Consider the following 21,641-nt stretch of genomic DNA (forward strand, 5'->3'; position numbering starts at 1 on the left):
TCAACTCTCTTGTCAAAAGGCTTACAAAAATGTAATGTAGAACAGTGCTCAGAGAAAGGAAGAGAAGCCACGGTCGTACAGTAAACGTCTGATGAGGAAGATTGTACAAGCGACACAGGAATTTTTGAAAGAACTATGTGTGCCACAGGGGGTAGCACATGGCTCTAATTCCAACCCTGGATAGACAGAACCGGGAGGTTCTCTGTGAGTTCAAGGCCAAACTTGGACTACCATAGCAGGCCAGTCAAGGTGACAGTGATACTCTGTCTCAAAACATGAAGAGAAAAGAAATGAAGATCTCTTTAGAGGGAGCAGCTTCCTGGAATTGAACCCAGAATCTCAGGCCTACTGGGCAACATAGTCTACCACTGAGCTACAACCCCAGCACTCCCCTTTGCGTTTTATTTCATGGTAGAGGGGCTGGCTCACTTGCAGAGTCTGGTCTTGAATTTACAATCTTTTGTTTCAGGCTCCTGAATAACTGGATGACCAAACCCAGTGAGGATTCTTCAGATACCAAGTTTCTTAGCAAAATTTGGTCAAGACAGCAGGTAGGCGTGGTTTCAAACATAGTGGAGACTGCAATAAATTATGTGTTAACAATTCATAAGAATAATTCTCCCAACATAAATACTAACACCCGCTGGGAACTGCAGGCAAATCCCGTCCAAATCTCTGCCCCTCTACCTTGCGTTCTGACCACAGGGAGAGTTCCAAATAGGACTGGAAACCGATCAAAACTAAATACTATATTCTAACAGCAGGGATTTTGTTCCTGCCTTTTTAAAATCTAGAATACAACATGGAAACATAATTGTAGCTACACGTATAAATGGCTTGGCTGTCTCTGTGGAGTCTAGACTGAGCATCTAATAAAAAACAAGGGCATTTTTCATGGTCAAGAGATCCTGGGTGACTCAGCCCTTTCGAATCCATTTTTTTCATTTCTCCAATCCTTGTTACTCAACAGGAAGTTGGACCTTCTGCAATCCTCACTCAAGTCAAACCTATAGGATTACGTTAGTAGCGGTAGGCAAACAAATAATCAACTATTTAACATGACTGAGAATGAGATGATATCAACATAGGAGTCTACTATATAATAAAAGCTAAGACTTTTATAGTACAAGGTTATTAACGAGTATTCCAGTGAATACAATTCAATCCGCTTGACAGAGAGGTGTGGAATGGGGCAGGTCTATGTTTGAATGGCCTATCTTAGATTGTTTAGGTCTATACTGGCTACTATTTTTATTCCACGAGGCTAAGTGAGTTATGTTTTAAATAGACATAGTTGCAACTTAATATCATTAATCATTAACAATCATCAAAAAAAGATTTACAAGGGACTGGAGAGATGGTTCCTTCATTAAGAGCACAGGCTGCTCTTCCAAAGGACTAGGGTTTGATTCCCAGCACCCACATGGTGTCTCACAACCATCTGTAACTCCAGTCCTTGGGAATCTTAACACCATCCTTTGGTCTCTGTGCAAATTCAGGCAAACACTTATACATATGAACTATTGAAAATAAGTAAAATCTCATTTTTTTAAAATTTACAAGGTGAACATAAAAGAAAATTAACTTCTCATGTGACACCAAACACTGCTTAACATCTCCTATGAACTGCTTATCTGAAAAAAGTGAAGAAATATTGATTTTTCTTCCAAATTGGTGTATGTGTAAATAACATCGGAGTTAAATATTACCAAGTTACCAATGTATAAAAGGCATAGAAGATAAGCTAACGGCCCAGCAGTCAAGACTTAGCAATCACTGGTAGACATTTTTAAAGTTACATGTTTATTTATAAGAGATGAATATTTGGCCGGGCGGTGGTGGCGCACGCCTTTAATCCCAGCACTCGGGAGGCAGAGCCAGGCGGATCTCTGTGAGTTCGAGGCCAGCCTGGGCTACCAAGTGAGTTCCAGGAAAGGCGCAAAGCTACACAGAGAAACCCTGTCTCAAAAAACCAAAAAAAAAAAAAAAAAAAAAAGAGATGAATATTTATACTTCTTCCTCTTACCTCCTCTTCTCATTATTCTAAGTATGGATACTTTCTCCAGCCCATTTTAGGACACAAATTTCCCTGAAATGTTTTCAGGGAATGAAATCAGGATAGTGCTAATCAATCCATCCTCAAATTAGCATAATGAGTTCATCATTACGCTTAAAATACAATTTATTTGCAAGGTGCAACCCTGTATTAAAAGAACACTAAGGTATGTAGTGGCCTAGAAATCTTGTCCGAGGCATTTCTCTGAGGCTCAACAATCTGCCCTGTGCCTCAGCCTACTCTCCCAACACATACTCAGTGAGTTCCCTGCACACTGCCCTGGCTTGAAGTGATTTCCTTACAACCTCTTTTCCAATTAGTCTGATAAATAGGGACACCAACTTCATTCTTTTGCTGTTCAGTTTTTAAACAGTGTCTACACAAAAAGCAAGCAATGGTGTCTTAAGAAAAACTTAAAATGACTTTAAGGTTATATTTAGTTTCATAACCTCTAAACAAAATCCTTTCTGAGTTACATTGGAGGCAAGGTGTCTATATTAACATCCTTAATTAGATATGGTCCTGCTGGCAAGATGCAAGTAAATACATTTTTACTGTTCTTCAATATGGAGTTTAAAATGTAATCCAAGAAAAACTGACTGGCCTTAATAAACAAAAAGTTTATTATGTCAAAGATTTGTATGCAGGTTTCTACTTCTCGAACCTGGAGTCTATTAAGTGAAATGCCTCTAGACTCAACCTAGAACAAATTAGCTCATTGTATAAGAAATAAAATTTTACTGTATTTTTCTACAAAGGAAAGACCAAGCCCCAAATATATTATCCCAAAATGCACATTCTTTCCTTTATCTTGGGCCCAGTGAACAAGCCAAAGTGGAATGCCATCATGGAATAACCGCCCATGAGAAAAGGTGGCAACTTGTTTTCAAGTAACGTTGAAGTCATTTCAAAAACTGTAACTGTCACCAAGACAATCCTTTATGAAATCCAGCCTAGAAATAAACATTTCAAAAAAGAAACAGTCACACTCAATTCCTAATTATACTAGACCATCCAAAGCAAAGGATGGAGACTGTGTCATCTAAAGTCTGCATGCTTGTCAAAGCAGACTTAAAAAAACAGACTTCAGGCTAGCTGGGCCTGTCAGAGCAGCCTTTTTTTTTTTTTCCCCCCTCTTCAGGAGGAACACATATCTTCAGTCGTTAGTGCACTCCCCCCTCTCCCTCTCTGTCAGTTGAGTGTGGTCTCCTATCGAAGGCATCTTTGGACACCCAAACACAAGCCATGAACAGCCATTCTTAACTCTCAGCTTGGTGACTCACCCCCAGAACCTAAGGACAGTTCGAAAGGAAGGGGCTAATTATCAACCTGCTCCTTTCAGTGAGGTCTGTAAAGATCTACAGGTACAATCAGGCTTCTATAGTAGAGCTAGCTCAAGCTTGGAAAGGCTTTTTGTCCCCGTCAAAAGAATAGTTTAATCTATTAATGATGTCAGAAATTAATTTGGGAAAATTATAAACTATAGATTTGGACATCAAGAAAACACTTGTATTAGCAATTCAGAATAAAACTAAAATCTGGTAAAAACTGCAAATGGACTGTTAGAGACGTAGACTTCATCATTCTCAGAGCCACAAATCTGAAAGACTTTCAATCCTAGGGATTTAAATTTTTCTCAGATTTTGTTTTTATTTTGTTTTGATGGTATAGTACATAGTTTCTCAGTAAGTATGTGATTTCAACTGCATTATTAAATTCACTTGAACAAGAGACAACAAAGTCAGAAGAAAAAACATTTTCTGGTCATCAGAAAATCTGAAACCATTTGAGCTGTTACACAGAAATCCTTACAGACACGTTCTCTGAATAGTCCATGTGGATGGTCCATCACATCTCATGTGAAATCTGTAGACTTTTGTAGACTTTGACAATTTATTTTTGAAATAGAGACTCGTGTAATCCAAAGAAGGCCATGCCTTCTTACTTTGTAGCCAACACTGGTCTTGAACAACCCCAATCTTACTGCATCTACCTTCCCAGTGCTACATTGCAGGCATGCATCATCAGACTAGGCTCTAGTCATCATCTAACCAAACACACACAATCCATTGCCACCTAGCTATGGGATAAGGATGAGGATGCTGCCTCATTCCAAGCCCTAATGCTATTACAAATACTTGATTTGGGATCATTCCGGTTCCTTGCTATCACAATTTCACCTCCTTGGATGCCATAAAAATGCCAGCTAAGGGGCTAGAGGACTCAGTGGTTAAGAGCATTTACTGTTCTTGCAGAGGACCTTGGCTCAGCTCCCAATACCCACATCCTGGCTCACAATTGTCTATAACTCCAACTCCAGAGGACCTGACACCCTCTTCTGACCTCTGTAGGCATTAGACATGTATGCAAGTGCATCGAATGCATTCAGGCTAAATGTTCATATACATAAATTCAAAAGTTTTTAATGCGAGCTGAAAGGTTTCTGCAAAGGCATTGCTAAATATTGACTTGTTGGCTCTATTGATAGCACAGAACAGATTACAATACCATCAATAAATTCAAATGCTCACAGACTATAACTGGTAAGATAGCCAACAAGTTAAAATTCTCTTCCAAAATACTAGGGCAACATAGATCTATGTTGAGCATTATCACTGACAAAATACAAAGGTGGGATTGTCAGATGGAGGCTTGTTTATTGATTGATTCATTTTTTTTTTTTTGGAGACAAGGTTTCTCTGTGCAGCCCTGGCTGTCCTGGAACTCTATCTGTAGACTAGGGTGGCCTCAAACTCAGATCTACCTGTCTCTGCCTCCTAGGTGCTGGGATTAAAGGTGTGTGCCACCACCACTATCGAAATACTTAGATCATCTTCATCTCTTTCTTTAGCTTTAGGGTGGGGCAAAGCAAGACACATCAAGCTTACAGATACATTCTAAGAGTTTCATTATATGTATGTGTTCAACTCAAGTTTTAGGGTATTGCAGAGTTTCCAGGAGAGGAAAAAAGTCTCAAAGATTAAATGGATAATCTATGGTTTAGAGATTACTCAGGTCCCAAAGAACCAGGAAAATTCTCACCCAAGATTTATGTAGACTGTCTCTAAATGTTCTGTTCTGATTGAGTGCAGGTGCTTACAAAGGGCCCCCAAAGAACACTGGGGCTGCAGCTGGAGTTACAGGCATCTGTGAGCTTCCTGATGTGGGTGCTGGAAACTAAACCCAGGTCCTCTAGAAGAAGCCAGGGACTGTGCCATTTCTCCAGCCCCCAGAATGTCCTAAGAACATACACCACACTTGACAATTTCTCATTTGCACAACAGCAGCTTCTCCAAGAACACAGAAGTTGTAGTGATAGATGTAAAAAGAATCTAACTCAGAATTCCAGAAGAAATAACAGCCATATGTGACTCATAAACAATGATTCAGAACTACTAAAATTCCATTTTGAGAAAAACCAACATGTTTGACAACACTGAATATTTCCGTAAGTCATCACAACTATAAAAGTGTTTATAGGGCAAACACAAATTGAGGAAAATATCTGCAATATGAACAGATATATGCCAACAACCTGAAAGAGGCTTTTATGAGTAGAAAAACACCAATATCCCAAGAAGAAAATCTGATGCTAGACTGAATTAAAAAGAAATAAAATTAGCCGGGTGTAGTAGCACACACCCTTAATCCCAGCATTCCCGAGTCTGAGGCAAGCAGATCTCTGAGTTCAAGGCCTGCCTGGTCTACAGGGCAAATTCCAAGACAACCAGAACTATACAGAGAAACCCTATCTAAAGAAAAAAGAAAAGAAACTGGGAACATAGGTGGGGAGCGTGATAACATTTGCAGTCACAAAAATGGAAAGTTAAATACTGAGATAGCACTGTTCAACAATAAGCTGATAATAATACTTCCTTTTAAGGATAATTACCTGTGGTAAGATGTAACACAAGAGTTCAGAGCTGGTCAGTTTAGTTTGACTGAATAGTTTTGGAAACCAACCGTCAGTATTTTTAAAAGAAACTGAGTCACCAATTGTGATTTCCAAGGACAGTATCCTAAAGAAACATACTGTACATACAAAGTTTTCAAGAGATAAATGTTGCAATTTTATATCTAATAACAGTAACAGCAAATGAAAAGTTCAGCTTGTAAGACAAGGTTAAGTAAATTGATACATCTATAGAATATACTGTAACAATAAACTGAGATGTTGAAGACTTAATACAGTGAAGAACTTTTCATAATATTTTACAAAGGAAAAAAATAGATGGTGGGATTGACTTACTTTTCTGAATGTACTGAATTGTACACATCAGCCATTCATTCCTTTTGAAGTCAGTGCAAACGGAGTCACTAAGTGGCATGCTTCTTTAAATGCTTAATTCTAGTCACTCAAATTTAGCTTCTAAAAATTCTACACAAAATTTATCCAGAATTTCACAATCCTATTAAACACTACAAAAACTGTCCTTGGATTCCTAACGGCTAATTAAAAGGTACAGATCTCTCCCAAACACTATTCCCCTCCCCACATAAATCTAGTTTTAAAAGGAACAGGTGGGGGGGGGCAGACACCCGTGATAATCCAGGTGTTTGGTATATGCAAAACTCTTAGCTCCATCCACAGCACAAGGTGGGGTTGGCAGGTGAGGAAAATCACAACTTACATTTTTAAAATTATTTTAGACTAAATTTTATTTAAAAAAAAAAAACACAGGGTAAGAATGGGGGTTTCTTTTTTTTCTTGCATAACTTTTCTTATGGAATAGACTTCTTGAGACATGAGTCTGTAGACAATGAGTTTAATCAAATACACCCACACAGCAGAATATAGATTTTCCTGAAGGAACTGCTGCAGAGAATGGGAGATGATGAATTATTTAAATTGATAACCTATTGGTAAAACATTCCTTATGGAGGTCATAGGTTCAGGGGATCATGACCCCGCCTCTCTTTTGCTGTCCTTCCAAGTTGTCTCCTGATCCCCGGAATCCACTCCCACCACCTCCCCCACAGCGCTGTGATTTGATACCATGATTGAACTCCAATCACCTGGCAAGACATGAAAGCTCTCTGTCGTCCTGTTTTGCCTAAGACTCTGCTTTTAGACAAACAAAACTCACTGGGTTTCCTTTCCTAGATCACGGACGATTTAAAAACAGTATTTTGCAGAGTGTGTACTACAGTGCAAGCTAAGTCTAAAAAAAAAATTAAATTCGTCACTATTAACAAGTCCAAAGTGAACAAATGACCCTAGGAGAGGAGGGCAAAGACCACGTAGTTCTAGCTAAGTCCATGGTTGAGTAGTCAATAGGTGACCATAAAGGAGGGGTTTTCCATAGAGCTTGTAAATACCCGCGGGCTGCAGAGAGTAATCCTGCATAGGGACCTGGGGAACTGCAGTAATTCCCTTTCTCCCATATTTTCTGCCCTGGCTGCTAAAGCTGGGAATGGGCCCCGGCAAGACGCCCAGGCGGAAGCCTGCGGCTGCCAGGCCCTGAGCCGGGGTCCGGCGCCTGGTGGGTGGCTTTCGGCCAAGGTGGCAAACTTGACAGTTCGCCGGATCGAGTGTAAACCCACCACCACCTCGGTCACTTTCAAGGTGACAGTAACGGCAACCCGCTGTCCTGCAGGAGCTGCGCGGGGGGGAGGGCCCCACGTGAGCCCAGCCTTCCCACTCACTCCTCCAACTTTGAAACCCCCGGGACACCCGCCCACTCCCCCCGAAAGCCAGTCCGGTCACCGTGAGCGAGTTGCAGTCGCCGCGCCTTAGCTCCACGTTCTCCCGAGGTCCCCACAGCCGGCGGGCGGCCGGGATGGGCGGCGGAATGGGATCCACTCCGCACTTGCCCGCAGAGCCCGGGAGGCAGCCCGGAGCCCTCCCGGGAGCCACCGCTTGTGGGCTCCCTTCTGCACCCTGGGCTGACCCAGCCTGGGAGGCGTAGACACCTGGGGCTCGCAGCTCGACCCGGACCCGCGCCAGCACCCCCGGCGGCGGCGGTGGCCAGGCGGGAACCGGGAACCGGGAACCCGGGAGCCCCAGCCTCCCCGCCCTGGGCCACCGGGGGGAGGAGCGAAGGCGGGGAGTCCTGAGCTGGGCAGCCTCGCCCCTCGCCCGCGGCGGCTCCTGGAGCCCAGACAAAGGCCAGGTGGGGGCCCAGGGGGCGGCGCCCTAAGAAACTAACCTGAGAGACGTGCCGGGGTTCCTTGGGGCACAAAGACTCCCACGGAGCTCAGCTACGATCGCCCGCCGGGTCCGGCTCCCAGGCTAAACGTCTGCACGCCGGAAGCCCCGGGCGTAGGTCCCGGACCGCGCTGCACCTGTTGCCACGTGCGTCGCGATGCGGGTGGCTGCTGACTGCGCACCTGGCTGCACCGCGCGTCCCCAGACCACTCACGTCCCCGTCGCCGAGGGCGAGCCAAGCTCTGTGGTGCCCAGTTTGGGGGGCCCCAGGACCGGACAGGCTAGCCAAAGAGAGGCTCGGTTCCTCCTAGATCGCCCCCTCACAGCCTGAGTTCCCTGTCCTTTTGCTTCTCGCGGGCGGCAGACTGCCTTGGGGTTGGGAGGTGGGAAAGTGGCAGAATTTTCAGCACAGGGACTTGCTTGTAAGGAACCAGCACTGGTTGCCCTCGGGCGAGTCCCACCTGAGCTCTATATTGTCTTCAGACTTCCGAGCAGATTAGCGAGCACCTATTAAACATTAGAGAAACGAGCACTTCCAGCTGTGAGATGTTCAGATAAAAAGTGGAAAGGTTGTGGGACTCGGAAAGAAGAGAAGTTAGATCAGACCACTTTAAAGACAAAGTCCTTGTTCTTGGATGAGCTGAGGAAATTCCAGCCTCAACTAGACATATTTTAATACAAACTTTTCCTAAAGATCGGTAGTCCGTCTGCCTGTGAGAGATTAAAAAACATTTCTGAACCATTAAATGTCAGATCATCGGAGCTCTAAATTTAATATATGCATGTTTGTATGCATATATAAAACTGCCTGGCATGGCATTGTTGAAAGCATTTTAAGTTTCTAGGAGCGCGGGGGCGGGGCGGGCGGGGGGAGTGCTGGGGGTGGGGGAGAGCATTTCAGAAGTTGCCTATGCTGTGAATGCTGGGTGAACTAAAAGCATTGCTGTTTATAGCTTTAAGTGCTTTCACGTGGACAATGATCCATTCTTTGCTCACAAGTAGACCCTGGTGTAAATAGGTTAGATTATTATCTCTATTATTCAAGTGAGGACAGTGAAGTCAGAAAAGCCAAGTGACTTGCACGCGGTCACACTATGGTGGAGGACAAGGCAGGCCCAACTGCCCCCCCTCCACACACACACACACACACACACACACATACACACACACACACACATCTCTCTTTTTTTTTTTTTCCCATGTCCCAATAGATAATGTCTCTTACTTATCTTTGAAATCCCTGCTGTAACATGATCTCCGTCTGACAGGGAAATCATGTGACTAATTTTAAAGTGATACAGCATTAAACACCATTGGATAACTCTTCCTTATGCAAAAGGCACATGACAAAACAAAACCAAAAAAGCCACGGATGTTTTTCTGACAAGTCATGAGATAATTATGCTAATTGGCAACATGCCTCCTCCCCAAGGAGAATACTCCTTGTGTTAAACATATTATTTAAACTTTTATGACCTGCATGTGACCCGGATGATTTGGCCCAACCTACTCCACACACACCCCACACTCCCACACCGATTCCATTCTATTGTGTGATTTAGTTCTATCTATAAATATAGAACCACTTTTACTTCTTATTTCTACAAGACAAATTAAGAAAACAAAAAACACTGAAGTAATTGGAGATATTTTTGTGGGTGTGGAAATCAGAAACTTAGCTTTTAATTGAATTCATATAAAAACAGAAGTGATTTAGGGACATCATCAGAGACTCCGTCCAGCCAAATAGTCATGAAATAAGGCCTATTGGCTTTTCTGTTCCTCTTAGCTCTGGGCACGTAGCCATGTTCCTGACCTCTGAACTCTAATGCTGACCTGCCCAGAGCCAGGGAATGATATTAAGGATCAGATAACAACTCAGCATAACTTTGTGGTCCTATGTTCTAAAGAAAAGTTAGCATGTTCCCCCCCCCCCCGGGAGGAAAAATGAAAGTTAAAGATTGTATTTAAAAGTCTCTGTTCCATTTGGCAGACTGTCAAAGATTAGAACATTTGATAGTCACCGTGTGTTAGTGTATGTGAAGATAGACAGTCACAATGCAGATGTGAATGTAACTTATAGTGACCTCTATAGAGGGCTATTCAAAATACTAACAGATTACAGATGCACAGATTTTTTTTATTATTAAAAAGTCCCCATATGAGTGTTTATTCTATATTACACCCAACAAATTGTGTGTATATAAAACCTTGTTTATTTCAGTCCTGTGTCTAGTAATAACAGATTGAAAAACAACATGCTGATTAATGAACTCATGAATAAGGGTTCATTAATTAAAAACTATGGCATAGCCATTAAACAAATCCTATGAAGACGTGAAAAAGAGCTGGGTGGTGGTGGTGGTGGTGCACTCCTTTAATCCCAGCATTCAGGAGGCAGAGACAGAGGCAGAGGCAGGAGATCTCTGAGTTTGGGTCTAGCCTAGTCTACAGAGAGTTCCAGGATGGCCAGGGCTATACAAAGAAACTCTGTTTTGAAACCTGCCACCCACCCCCCCCAAAAAAAAGAGAATGAGAAGGATCTTTGTCCAATTATGAAATAATCTCCTAAAATACACCATGTGCATAATTTTAAATGCAAAATTATTTAATAGTATGCTACCATTCCTATTAAGCAGATAAAATCCACATACGTACATTGCATACATATTTTTGTTCATATAAACAAAATAATATATAAAAATACATTTCCAAAATAAACTCTTCAAATAAACTTCCAGAAACTTACATGATTCATGACATCTTGGGGAGTCCAGACACTGAAGGGTAAATTTTGAAGAGAAAGATTTTACTTAATATAATTTCACACATTTTACATTTTGATCCATGTTAATAATAGTAGACATTTTAAAGATGTTTCCCCACTTGAGATTTGCTATAAGAAGATAAACAAGATAAATGATCACATTTCTAGTACTTTAGTAATGGGGAAGCCGGAATGTTCAGTCCTTACTGTTCAGCCTTGCTTCTCCTCTAGTTCATTTACATATAAAGACCTCCACACTTGAAGTCTAGCAAACGTGCTGTGGGAATTGTTGTAAATTCTTTTTACTCTCATTGACATCTCTCAGGGTAAAGCTTGAGCCAGCTTTCCCAGGGTCACATTAAATCAGAAAAGGGAAAAGATCCCAGGCTTGATTCTCAAGGGGAAACTCGAGCAGTTGAGCTGAGCAGTGAGGAAGCAAGACCATGGGAATCCCTTGGAGTCATTTTCACTTTGTTCCAAGTCAGATCCTTTTGCTGTTGTTGTTACTTTCTTAAACTTCCGCCACCAGTTCACCGAGCTGGTATTTGAACAACTCTAAAAGACAAAGAGAGCAAATTCTTAAACTTGACCATTGAGAAGGATACATATTTTTGTTGTCATAAAGCAGCAAACAGAATGTTGAGCGACAGATTAAGGTATCCAGGTGTCCCAACCAGTTCATAATTGTCATTTTCAAAAGGTGTTACTTAAAGGAAGCAAAATTCTGTCCAGCACTGAAGTCCAAGAAAAAAACAGAACAAAAAAACAGTGTTTTGTTTTTCAGATAAAGATTACTGAATGAGGGATGGCCAGGGAGAAAAAGATAATATATTGTGACCCAATGGTAGAGCATTTACCAACAAGTATGAGATCCTAGGTCCTGAGTTTGAGCCCCAGGACACACACACACACAGACAATAGTTTCCCAGTCAGGAGTCAGGCTAATTTCATCCCAGCCTTAAAGCAGCATTAGACCATCAGAGGTTGGCTATAAATAGATATGAAGAGGGACAGCAGCTCCTTCACGTATACTCCAGAAGTTCTGACATGATCATAGTAGAATTATAACATCACCACCAACCTCTTGCCTGAAAGGTAAACAGTGGCTTTCTACAACATTCCACAGACTTGCCAGGAAGCCATTTCATCGCAGCTGAAGAAACGTTAGAAGTTGTAGTAACTGCTTAAAAAAAAAAAATATCCAAGTATGTTTGGACTTTGTGATAGTGTTGGTGACCTAGAGTAAGTGTACATTACAAATGTCTAATTCCTGCGTCTCGAGATGGCAAGCTATACGGTCCGATATATAAACTGACCAGTTGTAGCAATTGCTGCATGGTGAGAAAATGAGAGCTTGAAAACTGTGAAATGCCCTGATTGACTAGCAATTCTTGGGTTTCTGCTGACCTATTCCTGCCAGACTTGCAAATTCAGCTGGATTCGATCCTGCCACGTTCTAGAATGGTGCCTATCAGAGTCAAGCTCTTCTTGCTGAAAACTGCCAGTTTATAAATGAAACATCTCAAGGGAGGAGTTTTTCATCAGCCACACTGAAGGAATATGGTTCCTTTTTGTCAAAACTGTCCGAGACCTAACATCTCAGAGTCTTTTTCATCTCCTCCAACCAATGGTTGCCATTTATAGACTCTGTAGAAGGAAATGTTCCTCTAACATGATGCCAGATTTTTATTTTAGTTCACACACAAACAAGCTGTTCCATAATTCTGCTGTGGACCTCATCATATTAGGAAGAAATTAAGAAAAATATAGCACTACCAGTTGGTTACGCAAACTTGTTGAAAGTGTTTACTTTGTGTGCTTGAAATGTCGTGACTAAGAAAACGCTGCTCTGTATAATCCACTCCTGACAATGAGTCATAACTGCATCACCCTGGAGCTTGTTCAGGCTTCCCTACAATCAGGTGGAGTGTTCCCCTAAAAAGGGGATTTATTTTCTGTTTCACTGTATTTTCTGCTTTATGACAAATATTAATAGGTAATCTATGCCGTTAAGGTCTCATACCTTTAAGATCAGTCCCATTCACCTAAACATGTTGAATTTGCTCAACATGTAAACTTTTTCCCTGTGCCCTTCACCAAATGTCTGTACTTAGAGAGCTGAGGGTCACCTTTCAACTTGCTCCTAAAACCCTAAGCCAGTGGCTCTCAACCTTCCTAATGCTGAGACCCTTTAACCAGTTCCTCATGTTGTGGTGACCCCCAACCATAAAATTATTTTCGTTGCTACTTCATAACTGTAATTTTTATACTGTTATGAATTGTAAATATCTGTTTTCCAATGGTCTTAGGCGCCCCTTATGAAAGAAAGGGTCATTTGATGACCCCCAAGAGGGATGGTGACTCACAGGTTGAGAACTACTGCCCTAGGCCCTGTTGCTACATCAGTGGTCATCTGAAAACACTGCTAAACAATCATGAAGCCCAGTGGGTTCAATCTTGCTTCTCTGTGGCCAGATGAATGCAGGATAATCCTATGTACAAAGCTGGCCCCTAAGGGTTCATGGCTCTTGATTACATTATTGACTATGAAATCATCTCCCTATACAAGTGGTATTCAGTCAGGTGAACCAAAGTGGTCTATATCTTGGCAAATCATATAAGAAGAGCCAGTAACAGCAATGAGCAGCAATTAGCCCTTGTGCTGTTACCTAGCATTCCTTCATTCCCAAACATGGGGCAGGCAGTTCAGAACAGAGCCATTGAAAACTTCTGTCTTAGTTTACAGTTCTGTTGCCATGACAAAACACCATGAACAAGGCAATATTTAGAAGAAGCATTTAATTGGGGGCTTGCTTACAGTTAGAGTAGTAGCTTATGATCATCATGGCAGGGAGCATGGCAGCAGGCAGACAGACATGGTGCTGGAGCAGTAGCTGAGAGCTTATACCTGATCCCATGTAGGAGACAGAGAGAACTAGACTGGGCCTAGTTTGGGCTTTTGAAGCCTCAAAGCTCACCCACAATGACACACCTTCTCCATCAAGACCATACCTCCTAACCCTTCCCAAACAATTCCACACACTGGGGACCAAGCATTCAAACATATCAGCCCGTTGGGCCAATTCTTATTTAAACAATCACAACATCATCATTTTCTGTGTACATCAATATAGACTATGTTTGCCTAAATTAAAATGCAGTAAATTAGTGCCAAGTGTGTTAGCAGAGAGTGAGCTGATCTTAGCTTTTGAGATTCTAGAACATTGAGAAGGCTAGTTGTTAATCCAGTGCAGAAACTGAACACCACCAAAGACTTATCTCTTTTGGAAAGATATGCTTGTGATAGCTTTTTAAATACCTACAAAATTATGACTAATCCCTACTCATTGACAAACCAATTATCCACAAATCTTAAACAGGAGAATCAAATAGAAAAATATCATTATCATTCCACACTTGGAAATCTAAAGTTTAATTTTCCACCTAGATATGTGGCAACTGATTTGCTGACTCAGATCCTAATTTCTCTTTTATAAAATTAATTCTTTAGCTCTCAGAGGATTGCCATGAGGGTGAAATGCAGGTACTATTAATATTCATTTTTGTATTGTTTGTGCATTATCTCATTGTGGTGGTTTGAAAGAAAGTGACCCCCAAAGAGAGTGGCACTATTAGGAGGTGTGGCCTTGTTGGAGGAAGTGTGTCACTGTGGGGGTGGGCTTTGAGGTCTCTTTTTTCAAGCTTCACTCAGTGTGACAGTCAGTTGACTTCCTGTTGCCTGCAAGATGGAGCACTCTCAGCTCCAGCACATCTGTCTGCACACTGCCATCCTCCCCTTTCATGATCATAATGGACTGAACCTTTGAAATTGTAATCAAGCCACCCCAATTAAATGATTTCTTAATAAGAGTTGCCATGGTCATGGTGTCTCTTCACAGCAATAGTAAACCCTAACTAAGACACTCATGTTTTGAGTTACTGCTTCACTTATTTACATTCTCATTGGTCCACTAATCCAGGTCTATAGAAAGATTTGCATTCTCTGAAACAACATTCCTTAAAGCCTACTAAAGCTATTAGCCTGTCTCCCTTCAGACCTCCAATTCATGTCCTGATTCAAGTGAGCAAAGAGGTGACCCCTAAATCCTTCCATTTATACTTCCTTATCTGTAAAAAAGCATTCATTTGTAAAAGCTGTATGTAGCACTGGGGTTTTGTGTAGTGTGGAGCCCACAAAGGTTTCTTAGTGAGATCTGAGCTTGCTTTACACAGCAGGGCTGCATTAGGGGATGGCTTGACCACGGGCATGGTCACCAGGTGTCTGGGATGGTCTGCACTTGGCTGTGCTGGGGGGGGGGGGGGAGGTCTTTTGCTCCACCCCTTGGCATTCCTTTAAAAGCCCTTTAGTAGTGACAGAAGGGGCTGGTGGGTTTTGACCCAGGACCTCCAAAGGCTATCCTATGTTTCTAACTGTCTCTCTCCTTTATATTGCTGTCTACTCTCTTATTTCTCTCTGCTCAAGAGTACCCTGAGGGAAAAAGAGGGAGCTGGTCTCCCTCAGTGTAGTATGTATATTATCAGTGAACTAAAATAGAAAATAGTAATATTTTCAAATAGGTAGGTGGTTCTCATATTTTCTTCTTACATCTCATCAGATGGCTTCTGGTAGCAAGAAACAATTCCATTTCTTTCTTGATGATCTTTAGTATAAAAGACTTGTCTGTTGATGAAAATTTAGAAGACACAAAAATTACTTTTAGCATGAATACCCAGAGTTACTGATCTTAAGTTTTGGTGTTCCAAGTCATTTCTCAACAGGTTTCCATGAACATGCATGGACCTTAGGGCAGCCCCTCAAGTGTGAGTGTAATTTCATCCTTGAATCCAGAAAGATGGGAGTGATTGTTTTCGTCCTTGGCAAATGTAAAATACAACACTTACACACAAAACGTCATAAAGCAAACTTATAGCTTAATAAATAGTATACAGTGAAATAAGAAGTAACTATTTAGATCTACTCTATAAATGTCTTTGGGCATTTTTGCTTGTGTCTGTAGGGGTAATATTCAGTTTCTTATTTATTCATTCATTTGTTCACCACTGCTGGGAATCAAACCCAAGTCCTTACACATGTTAGGCAAGCATTCTAACACTGAACTACATCCCCAACCCTTCTATGTTATAATTTTCTGTGGGCATTGACTTTGGTAATATCTTGGTCATGGTTTTATTTGTGGTTTTATTTTATTTTTTTAATGAATTTTTATGATTTTTTAAATAAAGCCCAAGCTAGATAGACTGAAACTTATTGTGTCACCCAGACTGCCCTTGAACTCATGACAATCCTCCTGCCTCAGACATCCACCTTCAGGGATTACAGGCTTGAGCCACTCTACTCAACTCATGGTCATTTTAAAATCTGAAATAACTTTCCTGAATCTTTGAAAGGAGACGGAATCTGGCACAGCTTTTCTAGCTTAATAATAGTTCTCTTCTGTTGTCATTGTTGCATGTGACACAGAGCGAGACATAGCAGCTTTCATCCTGTGAGTTTCTGGCTCTCTTCATCCTGGTTACTTTTATCGGGACCTCCTCTCCCCTTGGTCTCTATTGTTTCTGTTTTGTTTAGTGAGCATTCCTCTAGAAGTTTCTTCTTGGTGCGGTACTTGTCTAAGAGGATGAATTTGGCTGGTTAGTCTTGAACGTCCTCTGCACCCTCCAGACACTTGACACCATTTTGACCCTGGAATGCTCAAGACTTCTTCCACTTGGAGCAGATGTTCTCAAATAGAGCCTCGAGCTGTCTGGTGAGCACGGACTGGCTGCTTTGAGTCTGGGCTCTATCAGAGCTCCTTGCTTCCCTGTAGTTTCTACTAGCTGCAGGTATCCAGAGCTCATGGACCTGGCTATGGCTTCCTTCCATCATTTCTAGTTTGAGGTTCCTGCAGGGACCGTATCATCTAATTATGTTACAGATGTTGCGGGCTTTCTAGCTTTGGTCCTCTATCCATGTTATGGGATAACTTGGGAGTTCAGAAACAACAACCTCTGGGTACAGACAATTAGCAAATGAAAGATCTTGGCCCCCAAACCCTGTATGGCGGCCGGGCACAGACAATAGAATTCAAAAGGGTGAGCAGAAACTCCGTGTGGATGCTATAAAGACAGGAGCCTTGAGGACAGGACAGGAAAGAGCAGAGGGCTTCCAGCTTTTATTCAAGGTCTACCGTGTCGGCACATACTTTGCTAATAGTCTCCACATATGTTACTTGGTTTGACTCAAGCTTCTTGGTTAGAATTTAAAGCCAGGTTTTCTTAAGATCTGTGCGTATTTAGCTTGGAATTTGCTCCCTATAAAAAGCACAGGACCGTGTTAAAGTGCCACTTCAGCACACAAAAAAACTGGAAAGTGCTTTTTTTTTTTTTAAACTGTTGTTTGGTAGAACCTTTGATCTTGTGAAAATCATTTAAGACAGGAAAGAAACATAGGTCAAAAACAAAGGCATAGAAAAATACTTTTATTACCATGTAGAGGGACTGTATTTAACGGTAAAGATGGTAATATCAAAGCAGGCAATTTTGAACCTACAGACACAGTAACTGAGAAGCTACTGGTTAGATAATAGTAAACAGTATTTTGACAAGTACTGTGGAACCAAAAATTTCTTGGTTACATTTTTTAGTTATGAAGGTTAATTATCATGCTGACAAAAGTAATAATATCAAAACTTGGTTGAGCACCATGCGCTTTTGAAGCATTTAATACTATATGTATATATATATATATATATATATATATATATATATATGTGTGTGTGTGTGTGTGTGTGTGTGTGTGTGTTAATTGCCCACATATTCAAAGCAACCTGATAGGGTAATATTATACTCATTTAATAAACTTCAAAATTGAAACCCAGTCCAGTTATACATATTCACAAAGGTGATACACACTTATAATCCCGGCATAAGGACCTAAGGTAAGGATTGCAAGTTCAAGGCCAGCTTGAGCCACACAGACCTTATCTCAAAAATAAATAAACATTCTTCCACGCCACATAGCTAACAAATAACAGAACTAGGATTGAAGCCCAGGCCAGTGTGACCTTGAAACCACCCAATACACTGATCCCCAATAACTCTGCTCTTTATAATTTTGTTTTGATTTATTTTTTTGTGTGTGTGCACTAACTCCAGATATATAGCTCCAAAATAATACAAGCTTTAAAAAATAAAGATTATTTTTAGTAAAAGAAGTAAATGCAAATCCCTTGCTTAAAAATTGACTGAAGAAGCTAAGCAGTGGTGGCACATACTTTTAATCCCAGCACTAGGGAGGCAGAGGGAGGTGGATCTCTGTGAGTTCAAGGCCATCCTGGTCTTCAGAGAGAGTTCCAGGACAGCCAAAGCTACACAGAGAAACCCTTTCTCAAAAAAACAAAACAAATAAACAACAACAACAACAACAAATCAAACAAAAAACCATTGGAGCCTCAAGTCCTGAGACATGGGAGGCTGAGGCAGGATGATGGTTTGAATCTTTCTGTTTGAGGGCAGGGTGACACATAGCATGTCTCATCTCAAAAACAAAGGATTAAAAACCAGAGTCAGAGCCGGGTGGTGGTGGCGGCGGCGGCGGCGGCGGCGGCGGCGGCGGTGGTGGCGCACGCCTTTAATCCCAGCACTCGGGAGGCAGAGCCAGGCGAATCTCTGTGAGTTCGAGGTCAGCCTGGGCTACCAAGTGAGTCCCAGGAAAGGCGCAAAGCTACACAGAGAAACCCTGTCTCGAAAAAACAAAAAAAAAAAAAAAAAAAAAAAAAAAAACAACAATAAAAACCAGAGTCAGAAACACTTAAGTCAGCTTACTGCTACTACTATCACAAAACATGGAATGTAACAAATTAAATGTTTTTTTAACTTTATAAGGTACTATGGCTGAAATATGAAAGGAATATATAAATATATGTGACAGAATTCACTTTATCAAAAAAAAAGCATTAGATTCCATGGAATAAACTTAACTTGAAGCATAGTTTTGTTTTTTGTTTGTTTGTTTGTTTTGTTTTGTTTTTCTTCTCTTTTTTCTTCTTTGGTTTTTACGAGACAGGGTTTCTCTGTGTAGTTTTGGTACCTGTCCTGGAACTCACTCTGTAGACCAGGCTGGCTTCGAACTTACAGAGATCCGCCTGTCTCTGCCTCCCAAGTACTAGGACTAAAGGTTTGCTCCACCGCCACCCAGCGAAACATAGTTGTTGTTGTTTTTATGACTACATTCTAATAATTAAATTAAACATTAATAATTAAATTAAACATTGCTGAAGCACAATGTTATGCTCTTTTTTAGAAAGACAAAAAGCAATATAGTCTAGTGTATATGATTACGCTACAATTACAAGAAAACTACATCCATAAGATACAGGACCTATAAAATCGTATGACACTGTGCAGATACACTCTACAATGTTTGCACGTTGGCAAAGTTGCCTAAGGACCCATGCCTCAGCCCTTGTCTCCACTGATTCAGTGCGATGCATGACTGTAAGGAAGTTTACTTCCACACCAATAAAATTCTTGTGAGAAGTAGTAATGGGAAAAGATGAATTCTCCTGGGTAATGACTGTTAATTCAGCATATTTGAAAAACTTAACATACTGCAACAATGATCAGCATCATATAATATTTGTTTATCATAGTTTGAACCTCACTACAATACAGAAAATAAACACAGGGCAAGAGATGGCCCCTTAAATTGTCTGCCAGACACTTGGCTAGTAGGTCAGAAAATACCAACTTGGAGACATAAATGCAAGTGATCCAACAGTGTAATGAATTCCACCTATGGCAAAAACTAAAAGCAGGGTGTTTTTTTTGCTTTTTTTTTCATTTTTATTTATTTATTTTTCTATTATCAGCTCGATACAGTACAAATTCTTATCCTAATAGTGAAATGTTTCATTAAGGCTTGCCCAGTGATTGAGTAAAACCAAAACTTATTATAAGCCACAGTCATCCTAGGGTCCCCCCTGCTGTATAGCCTCCCTGGTTCTGTGGGTTGCAGTCTGATTGTTCTTTGCTTTATATCTAGAATCCACTTATGAGTGAGTATATACCATGTTTGTCCTTCTGGGTTTAGGTTACCTCACTCAGGATGATATTTTCTAATTCCATCCATTTGCCTGCAAATTTCATGCTGTCATTGTTTTTCTCTGCTGAGTAGTACTCCATTGTGTATATGTACCACATTTTCTTAATCCATTCTTCAGTTGATGGGCATCTAGGTTGTTTCCAGGTTCTGGCTATTATGAATAGTGCTGCTATGAACATAGTTAAGCATGTATCTTTGTGGTATGATTGAGCATTCCTTGGATATATGCCCAAGAGTGTTATGGCTGGGTCTTGAGGTAGATTGATTCCCAATTTTCTGAGAAACCGCCATACTGATTTCCACAGTGGTTGTACAAGTTTACACTCCCACCAACAGTGGAGGAGTAGGGAACATGTACTTCTAATTACTAAAGTAGATGGAGGCTTTTATTAAATGCAAGAGAGATTAATTAAATGTATTTACATTTAATTACTATACAGAAATATGTAAAATAAGAAATTATGCCAGGCGGTGGTGGTGCACACCTTTAATCCCAGCACTCGGGAGGCAGAGGCAGGCAGATCTCTGTGAGTTCGAGGCCAGCCTGGTCTACAGTGAGGTCCAGGACAGGCACCAAAACTGCACAGAGAAACCCTGCCTCGAAAAAACAAAAAAACAAAAAAAAAAAGGTCAGGGTTTTATCAAAAATTAGAACATAGGTAAATTCACCTATGTGAAGCCTCCCATGCCAATATGTAATATGGAAAAAAATACAGAAGTTGTAAAACCCAATCTTGACAAGTTTTGGGGAGAAAAATTTCACTTTCTATTAACAATGGAAGTGTAGGTTTTGGGGGGGCTGGAGAGCTAGCTCAGCCAGTAAGGTGCTTGTTGCCTGCCACGCCTGACAACCTGAGGTCCGTTCTCAGAAGGCACGAACCAATCCACAAGGCTGTCCCCTGAGCTCCACACACATAGTGTTCATACCTGCCCCCAATAAAATAAATGTTTTTTGTTATTGTTGTTGCTTTGGTGTGGTTTGGTGTTCGGGTTCTTGTTTGTTTGTTAAGGGCTCTTAGGGGAAAACATTGTCAAGGAATAGAAAGAGTGGCCGTTGCATTTGAGAAAATGACTAATTCATTGATGGTAAAGGAGAACATTTTCCCAGCTGGAGTGACTCCAAACCTTCTCTAGGTCACTGTTCCAAGTCAGTCTGACCGGTCAGGCTCCTTTGTTGATGCCTGACCTGATTGTTTCTTAACACCCATTCCAAAAACTCAGTGAATAAGAAACCACGTAAAACCCCCAAGGACTACCAGTGTGCCTTCTATGTCCAAATAAAAATGACAAGGCAAGGAAAACCCAGCGAAATCCAACCTGGGGCTCATGGGTCCAGTGAGACGATGAGTATATGAAGTCTGCATGTGACAGTCCTGTGGGCCATGAGCACGGGATTTACGACAAGCCCAGGACAACAGCCTTGAAGCAAAGACTTAAAAGCTTCCATCATTAGACTAATTGTCATTCACTTGATCCGCCTATGTAACAGAATCCACCCAGCTACTTTGCAGGCCATTATTCCTTACATTCAGCATATTGGTGCGTCTGCCATTAAATATTTATTGTC

The 21,641-nt window shown here is 41.2% G+C and overlaps 1 protein-coding gene across 2 annotated transcripts in view; it reads right to left on the reverse strand.

Annotated features, from left to right (window-relative positions):
• Mtus1 (microtubule associated scaffold protein 1) overlaps positions 1–7,970 on the reverse strand; it is a 147,202-nt gene extending 139,232 nt beyond the window's left edge. Inside the window, exon 1 of one of the 2 annotated variants that reach the window (XM_059245023.1) lies at positions 7,764–7,970. The gene's annotated coding sequence lies outside the window, so the exon portion shown is untranslated. The remainder of the gene's footprint in view (positions 1–7,763) is intronic. The other variant, XM_059245022.1, reaches the window with a different exon arrangement.
• Positions 7,971–21,641: the final 13,671 nt, after the last annotated feature.

The sequence above is a fragment of the Peromyscus eremicus genome, chromosome 17, assembly GCF_949786415.1.
Source record: "Peromyscus eremicus chromosome 17, PerEre_H2_v1, whole genome shotgun sequence".
Lineage (NCBI taxonomy): Eukaryota > Metazoa > Chordata > Mammalia > Rodentia > Cricetidae > Peromyscus > Peromyscus eremicus.